Genomic DNA, 27,906 nt, shown 5'->3' with positions numbered 1-27,906 from the left:
TTTGTTAGCAATGTATCCATACAACACATTTCTTAGATATTGGACTCATGAAAGGATGATAAAAATACTGTATAAAAAAATGGGGCGGCATTTTGGCGCTGCCTAAGGGCGGCAGTTTATCTAGGGACGTCACTGCGCTTTATTATTTTAAGCCACAAAACCAAGGGACTAAAAAAATGCCAACTGTCCCGAAACATTAAATGCGCGTTATGTTTACGTGATTTAATTCATATTATGAGATAAACATAACTATTGAAAATATCATATTCTTTAACACGTCTAAATTTGTCCCATATTATTCTACACTCGAGATCTGCACATATTTTATGTCATTATTTTTATTTTGTATTATTATCCTGTGTTCAAATAATGAACACAATCAGAGAATCCTTATTATGTAAACTTGTAAACGCTTAATTTGGGTTATATTTTAAAACCATGACCGGACACGCCGCGTGCGGTCACACTCGGAAGCTGGAAGAAGCTCACGATTAATTCAAATATTTTTTTATGTTCTCTGTAATCTTCTACCCAACTGTCACTGATCGGTGAGTGTTATTTTGGTTACGACTCCAAAGTGATATTTCATGATCGGTGGCGAGTCACGGTAACAAATATGTGAATATCCGTAAACTAACTACACAACGCCATTTCTTCGCTCGGTAAATTGGCTAATAGTTCATAACAACTTACCTAGGCAGCAGGTGTGATAAAAAAACCAACAGTCAGGAAGCCGGAAGGTCAACTAAATACTGATCGACCTTTTACAAGATGGAAGATGGAAGGATAGCATCAAGACGGGTTTGATGAGATATATTGTTTTAGCGCCAATGCAAATAAGTAGTTTATACCAATTTGGGAATACCATAACCATCGGTACGTGGTACAATGGGTGTCATTACCTTTAAAATTTACTAGGTATTTCATTTTAGCGCCCGAGGCGCTTGCCTTGATGGTAATAATCGACCACATGGTGACTGGTCCGTGGTTACATAAAACTTTATCTTCATATACCTAGATTGCACAATTTTTTTTTTATCTCTGAATGAATATTTTAAAGTATTCAAACCAAAAAACTGTTACAAATATATTATTATTATATCTGGGTATCATAATTTATGTATGCTTGTTGTATATACGAAGAATTGTGAAATGGCGACGTCATTTGGAGATATATTTTATCGAATTATAATTCGTTTTTAATATCACGTTATCCATTAGTCTGAAACAATTGGCAAAATAAATGAGTGTACCGAACCTGAAAACATAACTAATTTACTGGTCAAAGTACCAGACATTAGAAACGATCAATACTATATAATATAAGATAATACTATATAATATATTGTTCGTTATATAAGACATGTAAAACTATTGCTTTCACTCTTAATGTTAATTTCTAACGGATTCAATATTGTCAAATCACTATAAACAAAGATTGATCAAATTAATAAAACAATAATAATATCTTACCTCAGAGGCAGACGGATGCAACTCCGTTTTTTGGGAAAATGAGTTTTTTTAAGAATCGTCATGCTAAAGCCTTTATCTATTAGTGGCAGAGAGATGAAAGTCCTAGTCCAAAATATGCATAGCATAAAGATGCAAATGCCATACCTACCTTAGAAGCAGAAGGATGCAAATCCAATAATCCACTAAGATAAAATTCTCTCAAACCGTCTGCAATATGTACTAGACGAGAACCAGCCAGGATAACGAGCTTTAGAGGAGGATACAGCACTATGGACCATATAATCCAAGTCATCAGAGAAATCAGAGCGGCAACAGGAATACAAGCTGCCGCTATCCATGGGTTTTATAGACTATGAGAAAGCGTTCGATTCCATAAAGAAATTTTCAATACTCGATGCACTCAGAAATCAAGGAATCCCCGGGCGCTATATAAATATTTTCAATAATATATACAGTAGCGCAACAACATCTCCATAAACCATCGCGCATTTCCTATCAGCAAAGGAGTCCGACAAGGTGATACAATCTCACCTAAACTATTTACAGCTACATTTGAAGACTTATTTAGACAACTTGACTGGAATGACACGGGTCTCCATAAATGGAGAATACGTGAGTCATCTACGCTTTGCCGATAACAATAAATAGTAGTTTGCAAGACTCAGAAGGCCTCCAAAGAAGAATGCAGTAACTCGCTGGAGTAAGCAACAAAGTAGGCTTGAAAATAAATTTATCAAAGAATAAAGTCATGTTCAACTGCTTTGCGGGCCAAAAAGAGATCCTCATCAATAGCATTCAGCTCGAACAGGTGAAAAACTACATCTGTCTGGCACAATAAGTGTCTATAGATGGATGTATATCTGATGAAATTGTTGGCAGAGTAAAGCTAGGCTGGAGTGCTTTTGGCCGCTTAATAATTTCTTCGAAAATGCCTAAAGTGCAAAGTGTTCAACCAGTGTGTACTTCCCGTTACCACATGCGTGTGAAACATAGAGCCTAAGTAAAAGAGAGATCCAGAAACTAAGAGTAGCACAACGTGGTATGGAAAGGCGCATGCTGGGCATAACGCAAAAGGACAAAAAAAGGAATGAGTGGATAAGAAAACAGACAAGGATTAATGATGTGATAGAGTTTGCTAAAAACCTCAAATGGAAATGGGCTGGAACATGGCTCGAAGAAAGGACAATCGTTGGACAAATTTAGTCATCCAGTGGAATCCAAGAGGTAAAAAACATCCGCAAGGTAGACCTAGAGGCCGCTGGATCGATGAAATGATAAAGTTCTGCGAAAAAACTTGGCAACGCAACGCACAGGAACGAGAGAAGTGGAATCAGATTGGAGATTAGCGAGGCCTTCATCCAGCAGTGAATAGATTCATGCTGGTGATGATGATGATGACATAATAATTTTTTTTTTAAATGTGTTTTGCTTAGTTATATTTATACCTATAAATTTTTTAAACTTACAAATTGTTTTATTTTGGCTAGGCAAATAAGATACAAATCCACATTAACAAAATATCTTTAGAGGCAGAAGGATGCAAATCCACACTACGTTTTTTATTTTTTTTTTTTAGATATAAAATTGTATTATATTTATTCCTTTCTTACATATTCCAGAAGTACCTTAATTGAATTAGAATAAAAAAAAATAATGATCATTCTATGTATATTTTCTTAGAAGTTATGAGTATTCGTTTAAAATAAAAATTGTTTTTTGGCTCTCCTGAACAATTTGGTATTTGGATTTGCGTCCGTCTGCCTCTGAGGTACAGATATGTTGATTAGAGATGCTTCAATTTGTTCATGATACATATAACTGGGTAATAACAATTATTGTGTTCGGAAGATAATGGAACGTGTATTTAATAGCGTCTCTGTTCTGGCAGAATACACTAACTGGAGAATACTAGTTTTGAGTAATTTGAAGAGACTTTTTGAGACTTCGAAGTTGTTAAAATGTTTGAAATAATGGTCTATCATGTGAATTTATTAAGTAATCGTAAAAAGGATGACTTTAAAATAAAGACTGCTTATTTATTAAGAAGGTTTCCAGACGGTAAATTTTGAAATAAGGAACATTATGGTACTAACTCAATATGTAATTTTTTAGAATTAGTGTCTTCTGCCAGAACAGTAACGATTAGATTCTCTTTTCTTATACAAGGCGGAAAACTCTGCGTCAGTCCAGATTACTAGATCCACTACATAGTTGAAATGTAATAAAAAATGTAGTTTAACATTTATCAACATCGGGGGGACATGCTCGTCGAAGGTCAAAATTGAGTTTTTATTGTATTTTCAAACCATGATCCTGGACACTCCTTAAACGTTGTAGATAATCTATTTATATAATTTTGAAGCCTTATTATCCTTTATAGTTATTTTAAACATTTGATGACTGCATGAAGTATTTTTGTTACATAAAATAGTATTCTTTTAAACCTCTCGCTCTAATGTTTTAGAATATAGTCATATTTCGGTACATAACTGTGCAGTGGTGTTAAGATTTTTTACATTTATTAATTTTTAAACGCATTTATAAAACCATTAGTATAATTTATTACGAGATAATTTTTGTAAAATATTCACGATAAAAAAATATTTTGATAATCTCTGTGATCCCAAATTTGACAAGAATTAGGCATTTTATTATTCAAAAAATCGGCAAGATTAACACATTTGAAGATGATTTTAAAGATACTTATTATAAGCTATGTCTTTGACCATTCGAGTGTGATAAAAATCTTATGAATAATGATTGCTTTATAATAATTATTGACCTAAGAATAAGGTAGTGTTTTTTTGAAATACGCCATTTCTTTTGTCATTCCCTAGTAGTTAAGCTACAACATACGGCCGTAGCCATAAAATGACAAACTATAATTAAAGTAGGGAGTAAAATTATGTTAACGCGCGTGTTTGAACATGTACCTAACAGATTTATTTTTTATTTTTTTTTAAACGGTACATGTTCAAACACGCGCGTCAATATCATTTTACTCCCTACTTCAATTATAATTTGTCAATTTATGGCTACGGCCGTATGTTGTAGCTTAACCACTGGGGAATGACAAAAGAAATGGCGTATTTCAAAAAAACACTACCTTATTCTTAGGTCAATAATGATTATAAAGCAATCATTATTCATAAGATGTTTATCACACTTGAATGGTCAAAAACATAGCTTATAATAAATATCTTTAGAATCATCTTCAAATATGTTAATCTTGCCGATTTTTTGAATAATAAAATGCCTAATTCTTGTCAAATTTGGGATCACAGAGATTATCAATATAATTTTTTATCATGAATATTTTACAAAAATTATCTCGTAATAAATTATGCTAATGGTTTTATAAATGCGTTTAAAAATTAATAAATGTAAAAAATCTTAACATCACTGCACAGTTATGTACCGAAATATGACTATATTCTAAAACATTAGAGCGAGAGGTTTAAAAGAATACTATTTTGTGTAACAAAAATACTCCATGCAGTCATCAAATGTTTAAAATAACTTGAAAGGATAATAATGCTTCAAAATTATATAAATAGATCATCTACAACGTTTAAGGAGTGTCCAAGATCATGGTTTGAAAATACAATAAAAACTCAATTTTGACCTTCGACGAGCATGTCCCCCCTTAAACAGAGATTTTTTTTATCAATTTTATCAAATCTTCTTCTTCGTCGGCTATTATACGGCCGTCTGTTTCCGGTATAACGTATGGACGTAGCTACGATCCTTAAATTGTGATTATATTGAAGTGCACGTCGCGTACTGTCACGCTGTCACGGCGACAAATTTAGTCTATGGTTTCGTCATTTTGCAGAGTATTTTGAACGATCACCACCTCTGTAAATTCAATGATGGAGAGTGCCAAGTCTGTATTAGTATTTTGAATTATTATTCATCATTCATGTTAATTAAAATTAATTTTAACAGTTTCTACGCGTGCGTACGTTAAAATTACTTGCGATATTACACCTATTGATAATATTTGAACAGAACCCAACCTGCAGACCATAGATAATACAACATACTTATGTTGAAAATGAGAAAATGATAAAAAAATTTCATTGAGTCATGCAGGTGTCGATGCAGTGCGGTACAACGTGAGGTGACTTCATTGTTGTTCTTGTGATTTCGGCAGATTTTGTCAACTGACATTGTTCGTAAGGTTCAAAATGTGCTACGGGATGGGAGAATCAGTCTGATAACATTTTTATCACCAAAAAACGACATACACTTTTTTCCGTAGCGGCAGCTTATTGTGACGTCACGCGACGTGCATCTCAATATAATCACAACTTTACGTGCAATGCTCATAGTGACATTCCCGCTGATCCATCGGCTGTCGGTTTTTAACACGAACACAAAAACGCTCGCAGTGCTCGAATTCGAACAACAGACAGGGTTCGAGTCGAGATCGTATGCCGTCCATACAATTCGCGTTACATTACACGCGTCTGGACCAACCATTACGTTGAACTGTAAAACGTTGAAACTGCATACCTACAATTTACAATATTTACATGTAACCGAGTAATATACGATAATATCATGACGTTTAATAGGATACGTCATGATATCGTAAAATATTTCTCAGACGAATCTCAAATTACTACCTAATACTAACTAATTCATGCTATCACAGTTTTCCTCCGACCCACAAGTAATTTTCCGTACTGTTTGTATCTCAAATAACATTAATCATTAGCCGTTTCTTGAGAAAATGACACCTTGACACTATTATGGTTGGCACTGGAAAAATAATTCTATGTCGTTTTAGGTCAACGATTGCATCATGGTTGCATAATAATGTGCAGCCACAAACTGCAGTGTTTCTATTTATCGCTGCATTCAATCACTATCAGTGATGCACTTACAATAAATAGACACCAAACATTGCGAAGTGGCGTGCTAAAATAATTTGTAAATATTTAAACGACACATTTACTCTACAATACTAATTATATTATGCTCGACCATTTTTACTTTATTTATGTCAGTGTGGACATTATAATATTACATCATTGTTCTAATTGGTTACGACCCTCTGTGGTCTTTGATTGACAGCGTTGCCAACTTAACGTCTTTATTGCCAGATCCAAATTTTTTTATAAGCATTTTTCTACCTTGTAAAATTTGCATTGTATGGCGTTAATTCTAGCTTGACTATTCTAGCTTAGCTAACTTAAAACTTACCATAAAAAACAAGAATATTACACCAGATTTGCTTGAAAATCAATATACTGGCCTTTTGTGTAGTATATCTTACCAATAAAATAAATGTGCACTATTTAATTGATGTCCATATTTCGCATTGATTCTTAGTCATTCTTCGATCCACTATTATTGGATGAAGGCCTCCCCTAGCTCCCTCCACTCTTTTCGGTCCCTAATTCTTCGCTACCAAGTATATCCACCGAACTTTATGAGTTCGTCTATCCAGCGGGTTTAAGTATGTCCCTGTGGGCGTTTAGTGTCCCATGGGTACCACTGTATGAGTTCAGCAGTTGTCCAGCCCATTGCCATTCCATCTGCTTATCAAGACATCTATACTACCATGTTCTGAAGGAGGCCGTGTATATCTTTCTACGAAGTTCAATATCGTATCAGATTAAGTATCTTTCCTTTTTATTGTCATTCAACCCTAGCACCTTACAAAGGCTCAGAGCAACCGTATATTTAGTTTAGAGAACAGATGCTTGCGGCGGATTGGCGAATACTGGTTGTGTGGTTGTAAGATTGTGGATAAGAGAGCTGGTCATCGAGCCTCATCATATTGAGAGTAAAGAACCGACGTTGGTCCTCGGTCGGCCAGGTGCTACGAATGCCTCAAAAGAATTTAAATTACCTCAGCTGCTAATTCTTCAATTATGACGCCTTATGACAGGGGTCGGCAAACCACGGCTCTTAGGGTGTTGGCGTGCGGTTCTTTGCCAAATTCCCAATTCCCAATTTTTACAAAAAAAGTATGATTGTTGTTGTTTTAAATCCGCCGATTGCAAAAGTCGACAACTTTATTTTTTCTCCATTTTATATTGACACCAGCACTTTAGAAATACATTTTTTTTGGTGGATTTAACAAGCAAAGAGTTATGGAGCTCCAAATTTGTAGGTCTTGCCACCAAAATTGAGGATTTTGAAAGAGAAAAATGCAATTTAATTTCACAACATAGTGGAGCGCTCTAAAAGATCTAAATAATAAGGTAGATACTACGATTTCATGGTATAGCTTTCCGAACTCATATTCCCCCAAAGAAATCTTCCCAAAGAAGTGCAAGGAATGTCATTTGTTCACATTAGTTTCAAGGACTGCGTGAAAATTATATGTAACTCATTTTCTGTAAAAATTATGTTTATAATTTCAACAATAAAAACTTATATTTGCGTTAGTTTTATTCGCAAAATCGTCTTCGCTTAATAAATAAACAATAAAATTCACTTAAAGAAATCATATTTATAAAAAAAGTTGTATGGCTCTCGAAATTTTTTTTAACCATTGTGATACTCATATTTGGCTCTTTTGGTCCAAGAGTTTGCCGACCCCTGCCTTAGGAGATACGGCGGAACTACTGGATGGTGATATGATTTGAGAAAAAGCAAGAAGACTAGCGAATGACGTGAATTTTTGGACACACCGCGTGGTGTCTATATGTGCTCTAACTCAGGACCGAAAATGGACTAAAAAAATGAGAAGAAAGAAGATTCTTGGATGATTGGCTTACAACAGTGATCGACAAACCTATAATTAATTTGCAATTATAATATGTATATGTATTCTATGTTTTCAGTCAAATTTGTTATATATAGTTGTATAGTAATTGTTAAATATTGATTTGATACAAACCACTGATTCATGATTTCCTATTATTTTTGTCACTTAGATTAACCATTTCCTCGGTGTAAAGCTCATTCGTGAAAACAATACAATTCGTTAATTAAACTATTAATAGTTTTCAAAGTGGTACTATGTGAAAATACTTGTTATGAAAATCCCAATTCCCGACTAGACACGATTTACTCATATTCTGTTGGCTAACATGCAAATTTGACACCCTAGTCTCAATTTAATTTTTTTAAAATTGTATTTATATGAGCAAGATTGTACATAGTTTGAATTGAATTTATGATGTATTATTTATACAGTTACGACGAAGCTATCGTACATGTTGGAATTTAGGTAATAATAAGATATTTATTTGCAACCGTTTGTTGATTTCTAAGACCGAAAATTAATTATTTGCAGATACCGTGCTGAATCCGGTAATTAATTAATTTCACGTGCTTGACCAAGTACATTTGACAGGTCAGTGAATTTACCACCTTTCATTATTAATTCATGGCTCAATGGGTATTTTTAATAGATTTAAGGACAAGTTTATTTTTTAAGTAAACATAAGTAGGTACCTGCAAACACATACCCAGGAAGCTAAGCCCCCTTCGGAAATATTTAATGCCATTTAGCAAATATGAATAACTTTTAGTTAGGTACATTGAAGTAATGGTCCCACCAAACCACACCCTCTCGTAATCGGGGGTCTCTAGGTCATTAGACCCTACATTTGGTGTAAAGCACCAGTATTTTTTTAAACTGGAAATATCTCAGGAGCAGTTAGTTACCCAAGACTGAGGTTACTTTAAGTTAAGAGTTACCATAGGAGAAAGAAGCATGTAGAGACAAAATTCATTTTTTTAATATTTACCTAATAAAAACTGCCGAATGATTTAATTGAATAGATCTTCACATTATCAGTACTTATGAAGCGCCTAGTTTCAAAAGCCCCTAAAACGATTTTAAGTAGTTCTGAGAAAAATGAGAAAAACGATTTTAGGTAGTTTTGAGAAAAATAAGAAAAAATCATATCTATTAAATCTGTGAACTTTATGTATTTATTTTTTAATTCGTTACATTCTAAAGAGTATTTTGGCTTTCCATTTTTAGCGGTATTTGAAAAGCACACCCAGCCATTTTAGCGTGTTTTTAAATTTACCCTAATTTTTGACTGATGCATATTGACAAATTTTGGCGTTTTTTAAAGTTCAATCTTTGGCCATCACAAAATTTGGTCACAAAAATATCCATCTAACTACATATCTAACTAAAATATTTTCAAAAACCGGTTTAGGGGCTTTTGAAACTAGGCGCTTCTTATGACGCCACATATTTTCTAAATTTAAGAAAATTGACTTTTTATGGCATCTAGGTCGGACGGTCCGATGGGCTCATCAGCTGATTGGACCTGCTTGTACAGCTTTTCCTTTTCCGTAGAAATTAAATGATATTCCCAGAAGATGTGGTTTGTACCCTGTATTTCTCCGCCACATGACCATGTTAAATTATGTCTCTATTTAAATATATCACGCGTTAATTTTTCGATTCGCCGCCCTTTGATAAGGGTTTCCCTTGGGTAGTATAAAACACACAAGTTTATGTAATTGAATTGAATACAGTATATTTTAAATAATTAATACATTTTACCGCCCTCTGAACCTTGCCACCCGGGTGCTTCGCACCTTCAACACCCCTACTTGGCGCGACCCTGGGAGTGTGTATCTGCATGCTACCATTTGCCAGAAATTTTCGGAGTATGGATTTACTCAGGGGCGGCTCTACCTTAAGGGTTCGTAGGGACCATCCCAACATTCATATCATGTCAAAAATACACGTTCGATCTTATTATTATTAGATATAATATACCTACTTCATTACATGACTAAAATTATAAATCTCGTTCTACAAAGGATGCGAATGCATTAGCGTTAGTATACGCATACCTACAGGGAGCGATTTAAATAACCCTAAGGTGAATAAACAAGCTAGCTGTATGTCATTGTTCAAAAAGGATAATGGTAAGTCTATAATAATAATTTTATTTATTAAGTGTTTTAAACACGCTTTTTAGGTGTGATTAAGTGACGACTCAGATAATCATATTATTTATTCTGAAAAATTACTCATTTCCCATTAATAAAATCATATTAGTATATTATGTAGCTTTGGTACATAATGTATAATAATTATGAGGAAGTAGGTAGGTATGTATATTTAATAATTAATGGCTGAACCCCACCACCTAGAAAGTCGTCGAGCCGCCACTGGATTTACTATACAATGAAATGTTCTATATTGCGATCGGCATACACTTTTAAATATGATGTTAACTGCAGTTGTCTCTGAGTATACCCGACTGTTATAATTAAATTTATAATAATTGAGATAATGGTATAGTTAAAAATGAGTAATTTCATTATTTTCCCTTGTATTTCAGCGATTTATCATTGATATTAGGAATATAAACACTATACATAATTACAAGATAAAAAGAACTTTTTATAAACAATTTTTAAATTTTCTGTTCAATTATTATGCTCAATATGCTCAAACTTGTACTTGATATGAAGTAAATAAAAAAACAAACAAATATAGAATACTGAAATGTCATTTTGATTTCCATAGTAACTCACGTATATATTAATAATTTAGTTGCTAGGACCACCCACTTGGCAACAAATAATAATAGCGGATTGGATTACGGATATCTTCCGAAATAACTTTTCATACAAAACAGAATTAACTTCAATTCTACTTAAAGATGGCTAAAAGTATTAAAAGAATGCATTGGCGTCGTGTTCTGATATATTCTAAAAGTTTCAAATGTCCCTAGTCGGGAAGTTAGTTAAAAATCGATTGCAAGATTTGTACTGGATAAACAACCACCGGACAAATAAGAATACGAACTAATAAAAACGTTGTAAAATCACACCAGCAAAACTTGATTTGACCATTTTGATCGTGGCATCATCACCTGTATAATATTTCTATTTATACATCTAAAACCGGAATACTTAAAAAATCTTCCGTGTGTGCCATTATTAACGGCATTTGCTTTGTGTATATATCAGAATAACAAATTTGGGAGTTATTAACAAATCTGAATAAAATAGATAAAATGCATACATCTTGGTACAGTAACTGTTATTAGTATTAATGCAAAAAAAAATGTTAAAACACTGCAGACTGTTGATTTTTAGTAGGTGCAGGCGACCGACACTTTTGTAGATGTAATATAATAATTGTCGGTCGTATGCAGAGTACAGTGGCGCACCCAAGGGGGGGGGGGGGCAAGGGGCCTTGCCCCCCCCCCCAAAACATTGAAATTGAAAGCCAATAGATTTGACAAATAAAAACACGGCAAAAAAAATGATTTGAAATTCTCCAGCACCCTCTAGAAAAATTTCTTGGATTTTAATTTCTAACACAAAAATTTTGAAACACTAATGACGGGTTTTTTTAGAAACTCAATCTCTAATAGAAATGTCAAAAAATTCTCGGTGTCCACCCGAATTCCGGAGTGGTGTACACCGAGTGCAATAGACAAAAGTTCGATAAACGAGAAATTAGGCTGTGTTCTGTTGGGTAGATTTGTGTACCTATAAGTTAAATGCAATAATACTTTTTTTTCCATTTTCAATTCATATTTTGGAACTTCACTATTAAAAAACCCAAAATCGACGATAAAAATTCGGCGAAAAGTACGACTACACCCACCACCATGTGCTGACAGGGCTTCAGCCTGGGGGCCGGGCTTAAGGGGCCCGGCGTGGCGGCTCGTCTAATTGTGAGATAAACACACACCAGAAATTTGTTATATTATAAAAAAAAATCGCATGTGGTGCTATTCTACTTCATCAAAATTAACATAAAAAATATGAAGTGTGACGAAATATTATGATTCACGTGTATCATTTTATATTACAAGTGTTTATAGAAAAACGTTATTTATCCAATATTGAAGGGTCGAATGCTACTTGGCTACCACAAGAGGGGGTCGCGACCAGTGGTTCATAGTATGATAACGATCGATAATATGATATGAGGTCCGACAAATCAAGAATTCAAGGGAATTATTTAACAATATAGTTAAATCCACGGAATACCATTTGGGAACACTACTGTCGAACATCACGTTCCCCTTAAACCTGGTGATAGGTAAGGGTGCCCGCCAAACATTCATGATGTGGGGGCCATGCCCACATAGTCGGTGGTGGTGTAAATTTAAAAAAAACATTTTTTTCGGTGAAATTCAGCATAAATATTGTGGCTCTAGACCAGTGGTTCTTAACCTGGCTTGTTGCAAGTTCACCGCGAAAATAACGATAAAAGCAGAAAAATCCGCGAAATAGCGAAAACCGAAAAAGTCCTTCGTGAAATTATGAAAGCCGATGAAAGATCTAATGTGATTTCGATGATGCCAAATCGATCGCACGCGTCTACCGCTGGCCTCACAGGTTTTCGTTTCATAAATGAAAACAAAATAGTGGATCAATATCTATGCTGCAAAGAACTCACCGAGGGTACGACATGACAATATGTTTTTGATACTATTTCTTCGTATTTAGAACAATCTAAAATATCATGGAGGAATTTGTATGTATGGTGCTCCGTCAATGTTAGACTCATTTAAAGGATTTGTTACCCTCGCAAAGACAAGAAACCTTAACATTATATCTACGCACTGTTTTATTTACACAGGGAATCTATAGTTTCGAAAACATTACCGCAGTGCTAAAACCTGTACTAGACCAATATGGTAAATTTCATCAAATCCAGACCTTTAAAAACAGGCACTTTTAAAAAAAACTTTGCATTTCTATGGAAGCTAAGTACGAATGTTTGCTTTTTCACACTGAAGTGAGGTGGTTACAGTGGCGCACCCAGGGGGAGGGGGGCAAGGGGCCCTGACACCCCCCAAACATGAAAATTATCAGAATGATTTTAACCATTGAAAGCCAATAAACCTTTGGGCTTAGACAAATAAAAACACTGGCAAAAAAATGATTTGTAATTCTCCAGCACCCTTTTTAGAAGAATTTCTTAGATTTTAATTTCTAACACAAAAATTTCGAAACACTAATCTCAGGTTTTTTTAGAAACCCAATCCTTAATGGAACTTTCAAAAAATTCTCGGTGTCCACCCGAATTCCGGAGTGGTGTAGGTCATGGCTGGGGAGGGCTGACAGGGCTCTAGCCTGGGGGCCCGGGTTGTGGGGGGCCCGGCGTGTCGGTTTGACCAGATAAGTGAGATAAACACAAATAAATTAACTTTAATAGTAAAAAAAAGTCGCCTGCGGCGCTATTATACTTCATAGCCATGAACATTTTCAATTACTTATATAATTGTGCAATATATTTTTTGATTAGTATGTGTCGATACTCGACAGCTCCATTATTAAAGTGGATGTATTGAAAATCGCCAATAATTCACTGTATAAGTACCCTTAATTTGAACTAAAACACAATTTGAAAAACGTCAATGTAGTGTTTCACACTGCCTTTAATCTTAGCGGTAGGTAGGGGGGTCGCCAAATATTCTAGCCTGAGGGCCCGTTTCAGGATGTGGAGACCATGGTGTAGGTACACCGAGTGGAATAGACAACGAGAAATTTGGCTGTGAAGGAGAAAAAGAGCCTATGGGACTAATTTACATTCTCCTCCTTGCCCCCCCCCCAATATTAAATCCTGGGTGCGCCACTGGCAGAGTAGGTATATGACATGTTGTCAATTCATATTATTCATTTCCATCGAGTTTTTCTTTAACGCATATGGCGCAATCGATTCACCAAAATATTCAAAGTGGATCTCAAAATAGTTCAAACTATTCAAACAACTATTAATTTATACCGATATTTTAAAAAGATGCGAATTTTTAACAAATGGAGTATAAAATAATCACCTGAAGTATAAGAATTTCCCGAAAACTTATATAACAAAGGGGTCCATTACATAACCACTCAAACAAATACGTACCTACCTACTTTGTACACAAAGAAACACCTACTATTATTATAATTATTATTTTATCACTGTAATCCTCAATAATATTTGTATTTAAATTAAACAATGTGATTGACGGTCTTTATTTTGTTTTTTTTTATCGTGGGGCGCCACAAACTCAGTCAATGCGTCAGGGCTTCACATCCCTAAACCCGCCACTATTTCGATCATTCGTACATAATATCAACTAAATACTAAAAATCTATCGTATTCCGGGGGGCACCGATATGACAAATTAACTTAAACCGTTGGCTAGCCCTCTGATTTATGCGCATAATTTGTACTGTTGTAGTATGCATTCTGAAATTTAATGTCAATAATATGTTTATATATTATATAAACATATTATTGACGTGGAAGTCTCGAAGGACGGGTTAAGCCAGTGATGAAACACTATCATTTTCACCCGTTTCACCGAGACACTACTAGCAATGATCTCCTGTCATATTTTAAAAAGTTATGTACCGCTGAATTTACAGTAGTACGGATTAAATCAAGAGGGGACTACGCATCATTCAAGGTGGGTATCCCTTCTGACGTTACTGATACTGTTCTGAAGGCTGAAAATTGGCCACGTCACTCATTTATAAAGGAATGGGTGGCAAATGTGGAAACCCCGAGGTTACCAAGTAGCTGACTTCGGAATAGTAACCGCTCTAATGAGCTGTTTTTCTACTACCAAAATGTCCGTGGCTTGAGAACTAAAACTGTGGAGTTTTCGAGTGGCGTTTTGGTTGATGATTATGATGTCATAGCATTAACAGAAACGTGGCTCAATAACAGTGTTTTCAGTCATGAATATTTTGGTAGTGAGTATACGGTCTTCAGAAGGGATCGAGACTCCGGAACAGGCCACCGGCAGGGTGGAGGCTGTCTTTTGGGAGTTAGAAATATGGAAGGGTTACGGGCCGAACGTTTTCATGTTTTGGAGACTCTTAATGAGGACCTTTGGGTAAAACTAACCTGTAACGGAGTGACCACGTATGTTTGTGTCGTGTATTTTCCTCCAGCGAGTGAATTGGAGATGTTTAAACTATTTGTTGGGAAAATGTTGTCTAGCGACATCTTAATTAGGGATAGAAGGATTATTGTAATGGGAGATTTTAACCTGAATTCAGCGCGCAGCAGTGAAAGGGTCAAGAGCGAACTCGAATTTCTGTGTGCTGTTTTTGGATTTTCCCAGTACAATGATGTTCCTAACTCTGCTAATGGGTTTCTAGACAGGATTTTTAGCAACGTTAAAATATCGATTTCGCGATGTATATCACCGATCGTACGAGAAGATGCGTATCACCCTACTTTATCTTTTTTACACGATTTTCGTCCAACTCTCATTCAGAGGACTAACATTCCCTCACACAGAATAAATCTGCAGAGGGGGTGGAAGTTTGAAGGGGGAAACTTCGATTTACTTTACTCATTAATGGGTGAGGTAGATTGGAGTGAGTTGTATGAAATTTGTGACGTAAATGACGCGGTACAGCACTTTTACAACATTATTTATAATATTTTTGACCAGTGTTTTACAAGGAAGTCGCCATGTCATGGTGGAAGGCGATACCCGAGGTGGTTTTCTCGGGAAATTGTCGGGGACATTAGGGTCAAACATTATTACCATAGAACTTGGAAGACTAAGCATATTCAGCAAGACTATGAAATGTTTAGTCTTTATCGCTCAAGAGTGCGGCAAGCTGTTCGACTGGCCTATCGAGCGCATATAGAAACGGTAGAAAATTGCATCCGCGAAAATTCTAAATCGTTTTGGGACTATGTTAAATCTTTAAGAAGGGATGGTGGGTTTGCCAATTCAATGAGTTGGAAAGGCGAAGAGGTGACCGGATCTGGAGTGGCAGAGGCATTTGCCGGTCACTTTAGGTCTGTCTACGCAAGTAGTAGTCCAAATCTGGATGTTGCCTCAACGTCAAGAAAACCATCACGCGGTGCCCAATCTATTGATATCCTTCCGATTGATGTTGCTATTGTGTTTAGGTTCATTAAAAAGCTAAAAAACACACGATCTTTCGGGCCGGATAATCTCCCAACATTTTTTTTAAAGGGGTGTATTGACTTTGTCAAAGGCCCGCTTTCATATATATTTAATCTTGTGATGGAGACGGGTATCTTTCCCGAATTGTGGAAGATGTCAAAGGTTACTCCAATACATAAGAGTGGTGCTGAGTCATCAGTGGAGAACTACAGGCCGGTGGCTGTTCTCTCGGCACCCGCAAAAGTTCTTGAGATGATCATGCATAACATGATTTATCCAAAAATTGAGTCATTTATAATAAATGAGCAGCATGGATTTAGAGTTGGCCGATCAACGGAAACTAACCTGATGGTATTTGTAGATTATGTGTCGTCAGCACTAGATAGAGGCCACCAGGTTGACTGTTCCTACAATGACTTCTCAAAAGCGTTTGACAGAGTCGATCACGACATCCTGTTGGAAAAACTCCAACTAATTGGATTGTCCGATCGTTTTCTGAAGTTATTCGGGAGCTATTTTAGGAATCGTCAACAATACGTATCGTATGGCGTCTATCAGTCACAGATGTTCAATACATTTTCTGGTGTGCCTCAGGGCTCAAACTTGGGGCCATTGCTGTTTACGATTTTTATAAATGACATATCAATGGTCATTAAAAATGCTATGTTTTTGTTGTTCGCTGATGACCTGAAATTCTTCATGGAAGTTGTGACCTTGGACGATTGTCGTCAACTCCAACTTGATATAGACAATATATTAGATTGGGGCAGGCGTAACAAACTGGACTTCAATATTGAAAAATGCAATATTTTATCATTTACCAGAGCCTCGCGAGTATTATTTTTCCAATATTCGATGAATGGTAGAGTTCTTTCGCGAATACCATCTGTAAGGGATCTTGGCATTACGTTTGACAGTAAGCTGTCATTTAGTGGTCATATAGCTATCATTTGTAAAAAGGCGCTACAAATGTCGGGCTTCGTCTTGCGTACTTCCCGGGTCTTTTCGGATGTTACTGTATTAAAAATTCTTTATAATTCCTTAGTAAGAAGCCGGCTTGAGAGTGGGTCGATTGTTTGGGCCCCGCATCAGTTGAAATATGACCTTATGGTGGAGCGAGTTCAAAAGAAATTTTTGAGACTCCTTTATTTGAGGTTATATGGATACTATCCGTGGCTTTATCCAACTGACTTTCTCTTAGGTATGCTAACATACTGTAGTTTAAGTGCTAGAAGATATCAATATTTGGCCACGTATTTTTTTCGACTAATACGTGGTGTGAATGAGAACTCTGCCATTCTTGGTAATATTGACTTGTGTGTCCCTGATAACTATCTTATAAATCGGGAGCATCAGTTGTTTGTTCTCCCGAGGAGCAGAACTAACCTGCCATTGGTGATGCCAATTGGTAGAGCAATAACTCTGTTCAACCAAATTGCTTCGGATGTTGATATATTCCATCTACGTGAGAATGAGTATAGGTGGACGTTATTTTATAAATTCTTAAAATAGGGTCTGCTTAACTCATCCGGTGTACTTCCTTGTACCTATATACATTTATACTATAGAATAACTTAATATTGCATAATTACAATATTACATAATACTTTTTTAATAATATTTATTTGTTTCTAAATGTCATGTTGTGAACGTCTTGAACTTATAATTTGTAATGTCCACAATATGTAAAATAAATTAAAATTGAAATTGAATAAAATATTATGTCATTTCCTATTTCCCAATAATTGTTTATTATTTATATAGTTGATTCAATAATTTCATCTTATCTTAGGCGAATTTCTTCTGGATATGTTGAAATTGATTGACTAAATAATAACAAATTAATTTGAATATAAATATTGATAGTTATACTAATAAAAATTATATTATAAATAAAACTGATATCGTCAGCATTTTGTGATATAAACATTTATGAATGGTACCATTCCATGTCAATCATCGACTGATACAGTTATTTAGATACATATGTGCGCGTGCCCAATTTTGGAAACCAAAGGATAGTGTTGTATATGATCATAAGTTTCTTCGCCGTAAGAGCAATGCTGGTAGGGTGGGATATACAGACAGGAGCAGATCTGTCCTGGGGGTTCGTTTGGACCATCCCCACATCACTATTATTGTCAAAAATATTCGTCTCACGTTTTATTACTGGATAGATAATGCTTCCAGTCTCTAGATCAATCTACAATAGTATTTTATTCCCACTATAAGGGAAAAATTAAAACCCGCTGCATAATGGTATCACAGTATATCATCACGAGTCAAATAATGCGGTTTATGAAGATGGTTCGGCATCATCGGTTAAATAAAATTGTTATTAATTACATCTAGCATCAGTGGCATCTAAAGTGTCACCGCGTGTATCCTTAGACCTATTTTCTTTTAAAAAACCTAATTTGTCTTTTATTTTGAAATCCGTACTTTATAGGGCATCCTGATCCGTATGGGCGCCATGAAATAAAAAAGTTTTGTGGTATTGGCTACCTACCATTAAAAGGGAAAGCTGGGACCGCCATAAATAATTTTCTTAACTTTATAAAATGCTCACATCAAACAATCTTACTGATGCGTTAGACATGTTATTTTTTATTCGCTTGGCACATTTTGAACTCGGCTAATGCTGTTTGAAAATGTCTAAGCTGCATTAAAATGGTGCAATTTAACGTATGTTTATACGGGTGCATAAAATACGAACTGCAGTGGCGCATCAAATAATTATTTCTGTGTAAACTATTAAAATAGAAAAAAATTGTCGTTGATACTGAAATGTGTAATGTATTTAAAAAAAACACCTATATTGATATAGTTAACGTAAAGTAGTCTAACTACAATATTGTATCCACAACTTATCACAGACCTATGTATCAGCGAAAATTTTATCATCTTTTACAATTTAAAATTTAAAAAGTTAAAAAGTTTTCTATCCTAAGTTAAACTCTCGCTAAACAGATACTTCTTTGACACGATAACTCCAGTCAAGACAATTTAAAATACTTGTTTAAAAATAGGTCATATTGTTAAACCCTATTTTAATTTATTACCAAAAAAATTGCACATTCTTGGGGAGCTCCTAACATCACCCAAAGGAAACCGGTTGGGAAACTGTGTTAATCATTGATTTATATTACAAATATTTCTTAGTCTTGATTGAACCTCTGATGAGAAAAGATTTTTAATTTTTTCTAGTCTTGATTTATTTGGGTAACATTCGATATTCTTAATTTTCTCGATTCTTTTCTCGATTCTCAATTCTCGATTTATTTCGAAAACAACTTTACCTAGATGAATTTTTGAGTGCGATTTCCGATATGTGATGTGGATGTGAGCATTAAAATATCCTGACGATGGGCCAGCGATATTCAACGAATGGACTTGATGATTGAACAGCGCGGAAAGTTTTTTATGCGAAACCGTCGGGTCGGTTGGAAATGGAGGAATGCGGAAGGGCGAGATTGATGCAGAATAGTGGAGGTTAGATCGGAATGGGGACGATAACTGGTGAAGGCTGGGGTCCACACCGGAGTTTTGCGGTTCGAATGATGATTTAAGATATATCGCTGAAAAATGTTACTTTTTTATATTATAATTTAGAATCTTATATACTAATATTTTTTTAATAAAAAAATTTCATATTTAAACGCCACTGAATTGAGAGCGAGCGTTTGAAAAAGAATTGAGAATGGACAAAGGGACTAATGCATTCCCTTTTATCTGGGTAATATTACACCAATGTTAGCGCTTTCATTCTTCGGTAATAGATTTCCAAACACTGAATATCTATATATAGCGAATTTTATGGATATAGGTAAAAAGAAAATGGTATGCGGGGGGAAAAATTTCGAAAAATATCCGTAATATAGCCATCTACACAATATGCTATGTAGTGGGCATCTGGCTATGGAGTTCGGCAAGTCTGTCAGTCACCTGATGCCATTGACCCCCGCATTTTCCGCATACATTCCTAATGCCCAGGCATGATTTTAATGACGAACAATATTTATGACCTGCAGCTATAACCACTGATGGGATAGTCATCTACGAGCAGCAGTGACCTGTCGTACCCATAAATGGTTGTCGTGTGCGACCGTTTCATGATTACGAGATTTATTTCATAATTTTATTCAAATCTACCACTATTTGAATAGGACGCCAAATGACCTGCAAAGTATAGCAAAGCAGTTGGCTTATCTAGTTATTATTATTATTTAAATGTCGTCTCCCAGCGAATGATTTCTCTAAACTACTTTGTTGTGAACTTATTGTTTCGATTCCTTTTTTCGCTCGAGTATATTATTTGATATGTCTGACGTACCCAATTATTCCAACCCTTTTACCTTTCCGGTTCGTGGTTCGTGATTCACGAAGTCAATGTTCTGAAAATGTTAACCAAATTTAAGGCCTTGCTTGAAAGCAGGCACGATAGTCGAAATATTTTTATTAACCTAGGTATCCTTTGCCTAGTGTGCGTGCATGCGTGAAAATATTTTCACCTGTCGAGTGCTCACGAGCGTTCCACTCAAGGTCCACACACATACACTCACACAAGACGTGAGGACAATTTTTTTTAACCTGGCAGATATCTAGTACCTATGTACAATCATTTTATGGTATGCTAATATACGACTAAACAAACCTATAGCGCTGAATAAAACCCTATATTGATGTCGGATAATAACATTATTTATGTCGAACCTTGACAGCCTACCCCCACACTTCGCCACGTACGGAAAATAAAAATATATAGGTACTTCAATGACAATAATTGTTTAAGTAATTATTACAGGGCTAGAAATGGACCGGAGCGCCTTAAATCCCTAAAATTATCGCTTCGTCTCGTGGAAAAAAATATTTGATCGACTGAGCTAGATATGCTATTATATATATTATTATAATAAAAAATCAAACACACTTTTATAAAATACACATCAAATTGGAAAATTATCGAGTGCTCCGGTTCGTAAGTATTTCCATCAAGAAAGAAATGAATAGGTAATAATATTCACAATAATGAAATTGCCTGTACCTACGTCATTTCGCATTGCGGATTCATTTGCAGCAAATATTAGGCGACTGGCCTTCACAGTTCTTTTGTTTTTAATCTGTTCGGTGCTCCTGCATGTCTCACCTCAATAGCTGGTTTCAAAAGAAAATACACATTTAGCCATTCTTCACATGTGCTATTATATGACCGCAAACGTTCGTATTGTCATAAGAACGTTTTTTATCAATCGTATCATCACGTACGTATCTCACTCGCGTAGAAAATCTATAAACGCGCCATTCCTACACAAATTATACAAATAAAGTACTTGATTTAAGATTATATTATTATGTAGGCACTACAGATTTTAAATTATCTATTCAGCCAGCAATGTTTATATATGATCAATATTATTATGCTGCTCGTAGTGCGCTTAAATTATAGTAATGCCGAATGCAGTATCATTTAATTTTCTAACAAAAAGTTCGCGGCTTAAAAAGTATGCAGTATGCATAAATGGAATTAATTTTATTAACAGTGTTGTATTGAAGTACTGGCAATACCAATAATAGTATCTTTTTCTCCACACACTTGAGGAAACTCAGATAGGTAATCATTATGATTGATAATTTCGGTTATTTATGGAAATAGAACAGGCAACATGTATGTGGGTTAACGGAACCGTTGTTTATAGAAAATGTATCGTATGATAATTTGCTCTTTATATTATTATTTACACATAGGTATTACAAACGTAATATTTAACTACTGCGTTAACTTCTGTATAAAAAGGTGTTTTTATAGTTTTTGCACTCTACGAAAGCTCGCAACCTAGTAAAATTACCATTTTAGTAAAAATTAATGTTACTATATTCGATAATAAATGTAGCGTGGGCTTGTGATAGGCAAATTCTTATTAATTATTACTAAATAAGACTCCATTTAGATCAGTAAAATAATAAAATTTATGGTTATTTTATTGGATTGTCGTAGGCAGTAATTCTTCTTGTTTTGATGTACCTACCTATCTACCGTCTTCTATCGAAGTGCATCTCCCTCACTCGAGCCAGCCGTATCGGATCACCATTGCCTTGGACATTGAACCACTTACAAAGGTTACGTAGCCAAGAGAATCTTATTTTGTCCTCTACCTTTCCATGCGTTATAAGCTGGAGTTAATCATACTTAGGGATTCCAATCCCGGGATCCCGAACTATTTTCGATACCTATGAATCCCGGGATTGATAAACATAATCCCGAAACTTTCGTGATTGATTTTTTTATCAATTTTTATGGAAAATAAAATAAAAATGAAAATATAACAGAAAAAATACTTTTAATAACAAATAACTACATTAGAAATAAACTGAGTTTGAATGAAGTTTGATTTATACCTATGTGTAAGTTGCCGATTCTTTTTATTTCTTCACATAGATTAATAAAAATGAGAAAGATTGGAAAAAACAATGCTACGCACTATTAACAATGTAATTCCTCCATGATATCATACGTTTTACGGCAGTTTCATATTTGGCTGACTAATTAGATTTATGAAGCGAAAAGGCCATAAGTACACCATGATTTGCTTTACTATTTTAAATCTCGCTAACCCATTCATTAAGTCTTTACTATCAGAAACAGCAATCTCATATTAAATTCACATTATTATTTATATTACAATATTATTTACTCCATTAAACTTATGTATTTCCAAGATTGAACGTATACAATATTAACAATAAATGTCTTAAATAGTATAAATAATACTAGATTTATTTTTGACCGATTTTATCATTGTTATTTGTAAATATAATTTTTTTATATTAACAATGAAAAAAAAATGCCAATCCCGGGATTGTCAAATTGTAATCCCGAAATCCCGGGATCAGAATTTTGGCTTGGGATTGGATTCCCTAATCATACTACTTCTCATTGCGGAATATAATAATGGTTCAAATATGGAGTTTGCTGTGTTTGACAGCTAAGTAGTTATAAGCTCTCTTGGCTCGTCTGAAAACCTCCTCATGGGTAATAATGTACTCAGTCCAGGGAAACCCCATCGTATGCCGATACAGCCACATCTCCAAAGTCTCCAATCTTCCGATGACCCGTTATTTTAGCGTGCAGGCTTCGATGCCGATTGAATTTGATTGAGATTGAGAATCTGATTGCAGGAGAGATGTTTCATTTTTTCAAACGTGCGTCTTGCCATCGCAATAATTCTGATCTTAATCTCATGGCCCGGACTCCAGTCTTCTTGTAGACGACAACATAGTTGTTTCACATGGTCGATACTCTCTCGGTACAGGCGGACATTTCGACCCCTTTGGTACCTACAACAGATTGCTTTAATTAGGAAAACTATATTTAAAATCCTTTTATAATTAAGAAATGAAAGAAATAAATAGTAAAACTAAATTTATTGCCTCTAAAATAAATGATTTGAGGCCGGGAGGCGACCGCCGCGATGTCTACAATACAAGTCAAACTACTTTGGCAACACGCAAATAAATATTTTGTTTACAAAAAGATACCAATGGATGGATAATCTAAATTAGAATCGCGAAAGCGAGTCTTGTTGGCAGATACATACAATAATAAAATGTCATTTAACTTTTTAAATTTAGAACATAATATAAAATTAGATCACCCGGTATTGTTGCCAGGTGTATGATACTATAACGCCTATTTTATTCCGAAGATGAACACGAATTTTTATGACTTAAAAATTATAATCCCTATGTGATAGATATACGATGTATTCAAAAAAAGAGTATGTGATTTTGATGCCATATGATTTAAATGTCGCCAAAATGAAATGGCAACTCTTTAGATTGTTTATCGCTCATCGAGTGAACGTTATTTTATTTCGATTTTCGCAATTTTTTGTGTTCATTTTCTTTTGATTTTTTCGTCCTGTATTATTAAATTTGTATTCTTATATTTAAAGAGAAAGTTAATGTCAACGTGTATAATATATTTGTAGGGTAATTAGCATTCCCTTTCTCATTTTTCTTCCCTTAAGAATATGGCATAATATGAATTGGCGAGGCGCTTCGATTTAACCCGCAATGAAATAATAACAAGATTCGCGGATTTGAACCACAGTCAGCTCCATGGTTTTTAAGAAACAAATCAACCGAGTGGATTGACCGACGGCTGCTAACCATTCATCGTAAAAAAATCCGCTCAGGAACGAACTAATTACCCATTTTATATATTGTATTATTCAACCGGTCGTTTGCGTGCTTATAATAGTAATTAATATATTATTTAAGTGTTCGATACTTACTATTGCTAGTAGTAATACATTGATTGGAACCGTAACCGAATAATGATTTCCAATTCCAGACTGTTTATTTATTCATTTTTAAACCCGGCTTTGCTTCCTAGAACACATATTGACGTCAAATTTCGCGTGATGTGTTTGAAAACGCGATTAAAAATAACCAAACATTTACCTAGGTGGCTAAGTAGTTAGTACCAACCTGAAAAAACTAAAACTGACGACAAAATAATATAATAATATGGCGTGTAGATTCACATCGTAGATAAGTATTTTCGAAAATAGAACAATAGTATGCACATAATTGCAGCTTTTAACCTTACCATGTTCATAAACATAATATCAATATTGACGTTATAAAAATAGCTGAAAAGGGTATAGTTTATACCGGTGCTTAGGTAGAAAGTCATTTTAAAAAATGAATTTTAATATATTTTTAAAAATAGATAATAATATTGTACTATTGTCATAGTGGAAAAGTTCTATTTTCGTCGTACCTTTTACCTAATAGTGTTTTACACCCACATAAGTAGATAATATCTAGTATTTACATCCCTGTGCATAATACGTCAGTATATTACATTTTTTTTAAATAGAATAATGCGGTTTCTAGATGATAATAATAACTGTATTATGGTTTTGCGTCTAAGTTTTTTTTTTATTAAATATGTCTACCTACATAGTAACGCATCACGTTTGACATAATCATTTTCAGCCTGAATCTATCCACTGCTGGATGAAGACCTCTCCAAGCTGATTCCACTTCTCTCGGTCCTGTGCGTTGCGTTCCCACGTACTTCCGCAGAACTTATTATTTCATCGATCCAGCGGCCTCTAGGTCTACCTTGCAGACGTTTTGTACCCCTTGGATACCACTGGATGACTAAATTTGTCCAACGATTCCATAATATCCATAATAATAAAGAAGATCTTTGTATAGCAATCTGTTTTAATGGCTAAATAGTGGGCTTGTTTGAAGGAGATCATATCAAAACGGTTTGTTTTACAATGTCCTCTTATTAAATATGACTTAGGTATCTACACCTTGACTCAAATCTCTCGGCCAATTTGTTTGTATTTAGACAACAATGCATACTTTGCGTAATGACAGCGAATTTTGACATTTTTTTCTCACGCGTTAATAATTATTACAATTCATGTGGTTCAAATTATTAAGAGTACATTCAACAATAGACCCATTAATTCAATGGTAGACAAAGTAGGTACTTAACCCCTTAAGGAAAAAAAAGTAAATTTATTCTAATCTAATCAGAACGTATGGGCACCCGTAGGTCGAGATTGTATTAACAGGATTTTTACAAAAAATCGTTGTTTGTTATTCGTCCAACCCATTGGGCCTGGACACTGAATAAAATACACATTGAAAAACAACATGCATATTGTGACCAGCCGCGACGTCGTATGTATGCAAAGATGGACGCTCTGTCATTGAGATGAAGCACCGCCATCTTCAGTCGGCAATGGATGTGGCGTGTTGAATGGCTTGCAACCAATGTTATTAACACAGTCAGTGCTCAAAACACGCCATGGCCATTAGATACATTACATTCACTGCTGACCAGTTAATTACCACATTTAATTATTATGCTAATTGCTACACGTCAGGCGTGTCTTGAGCACTGACCGAGTTGTGGTAACTAACTGCTCAGCAGTGACTGTGTCAAAATGTTGCTAAGTACTACATCTCCCCGCCGCAGATATCTATATTCATAGTACTTATTAGTATGCCCCAACTTAGAATTAATCATAATTAAATTATTAAAAAAAATGTGCTTTCGGGGTTTTAATTAACTTTTTAGTTGGGAAGCAATTTGATATACATAATCCTTGAACTTTTTTGAATCTAATCTGAATTTTATTTTAAAACAAAAAAAAACCATGAGGCAAAATGACAATTCAGTAGTGTAGTGAAATAGTAATGTAGTCGTAGAAGTGAAACAATCAAACATCCTGGGTGATCACATAATATTTGTGACCTCGCCGGAAATCGAACCGAGAGCCCCCGGACGAAAGGCACACTGGACTACGAGGGCATAGTGCCAAAACCTCAATATTTCATTACTCAATAGAAATTTCTGTTCATGAATATCATTAAAAACAGACACAATATTTTTATTTCTACAAGTATAGTTTTATATTGTAAACGAAACGATCGACTATTTACTGAGATATAGGTATAAACATGGTAGGCCCAAAGAGCTTGGGCAAACCTTGACTGGCTTATATTATAATACATGATACATACCGATTTAAAGGGCATTTGTTTAGTAGATTGGGTAAATCATAACTCCTGATTAAAATTGTATATTTTCAACCTGACGTAGATTGTAAAACAAAATGATACACGTCACATCTGATTACGTATGTTTTGGCAATAATCAACGGCCAATGTAAATTGGATGAATAGTCTACTCATTTTTTAAAGTATTTTTTGGCAAATGACTTGTTTGTCACTTTCATAATATACACACAAATATTATTAGTATGTAGGTATTGTGTACACATAATCGAGGGTATACTGACAGAACGCATTATTTCAGATTTTCCTGTTTTCCTGTTTTAAATGCCAAAATGTATACAATTTTACGCTCTACGTCCTGGTTAAATGCACAAAGGCATAGGATATAATGTTGAGAAAATAGAAACGTTATTAGATCATATGATTATTTTTTTATTCTGATAGAAAGCAGGATAATGACCTAATGCGTTCTGCGTATACAAAATACAGGACTTGTAACATGTCGTATATTGTGTTTGCCATAAAGGTTAGTCTTTATAATCTAGAAAAAATGTTTTTATATCATAAAAAAATCTACATGGGAGAACGCTTTAAAAAAAATGAAAGTCCTTTTTGCGGTTATCTCATATCTCAGAACTTGTTTTAATGAGTTAATGCTTTCTGTCACTATACCCTCGTAATTATCGGGTAATTTTGTAAATTTTACTGTTTCACATTTTTTTTTAAATGAATCAAATGATATTATTTTACGGGAGGACATTATTAGATAGGAATTAATACATCTAATTTAGTTAAGTGTATAAATTGAAAGATGTTTAGTTTTTTCTATACCGGTCAATTTAATGTTTGAAATAACCGAAATTATAGAAGTGTGGTGGAAATCAATAAATTTTAATGGTGTGGATTATACAGACCTACAAACTTATCAGAAGAATGTGATGGGGGAGCCACTGTCGAAAACTACCCAATGAAGACTCGCAAGTGGACAGAATCTGATATTCGAATGACGTTTTCAAAATGGCGTCCATATGGTAGTTCGTAGTTCCATTTT

General features: G+C 34.7%; 1 protein-coding gene across 4 annotated transcripts in view; it reads left to right on the top strand.

Moving 5' to 3' along the window:
- Window positions 1-27,906, top strand: part of LOC147073853 (uncharacterized) — a 185,545-nt gene that overhangs the window by 146,947 nt on the left and 10,692 nt on the right. The window contains exon 2 of one of the 4 annotated variants that reach the window (XM_085944933.1): window positions 8,732-8,791. The exons of the other annotated variants lie outside the window; for them this stretch is intronic. The gene's annotated coding sequence lies outside the window, so the exon portion shown is untranslated. The remainder of the gene's footprint in view (window positions 1-8,731; window positions 8,792-27,906) is intronic. 4 annotated transcript variants of the gene reach the window in all.

The sequence above is a fragment of the Rhyacophila brunnea genome, unplaced genomic scaffold (assembly GCF_057557595.1).
Source record: "Rhyacophila brunnea isolate RB1 unplaced genomic scaffold, BYU_Rbru_1.0 scaffold_17, whole genome shotgun sequence".
Taxonomy (NCBI): domain Eukaryota; kingdom Metazoa; phylum Arthropoda; class Insecta; order Trichoptera; family Rhyacophilidae; genus Rhyacophila; species Rhyacophila brunnea.
Note: the sequence above shows the minus strand (reverse complement) of the source record. Positions and strands in the feature narration are given on the sequence as shown.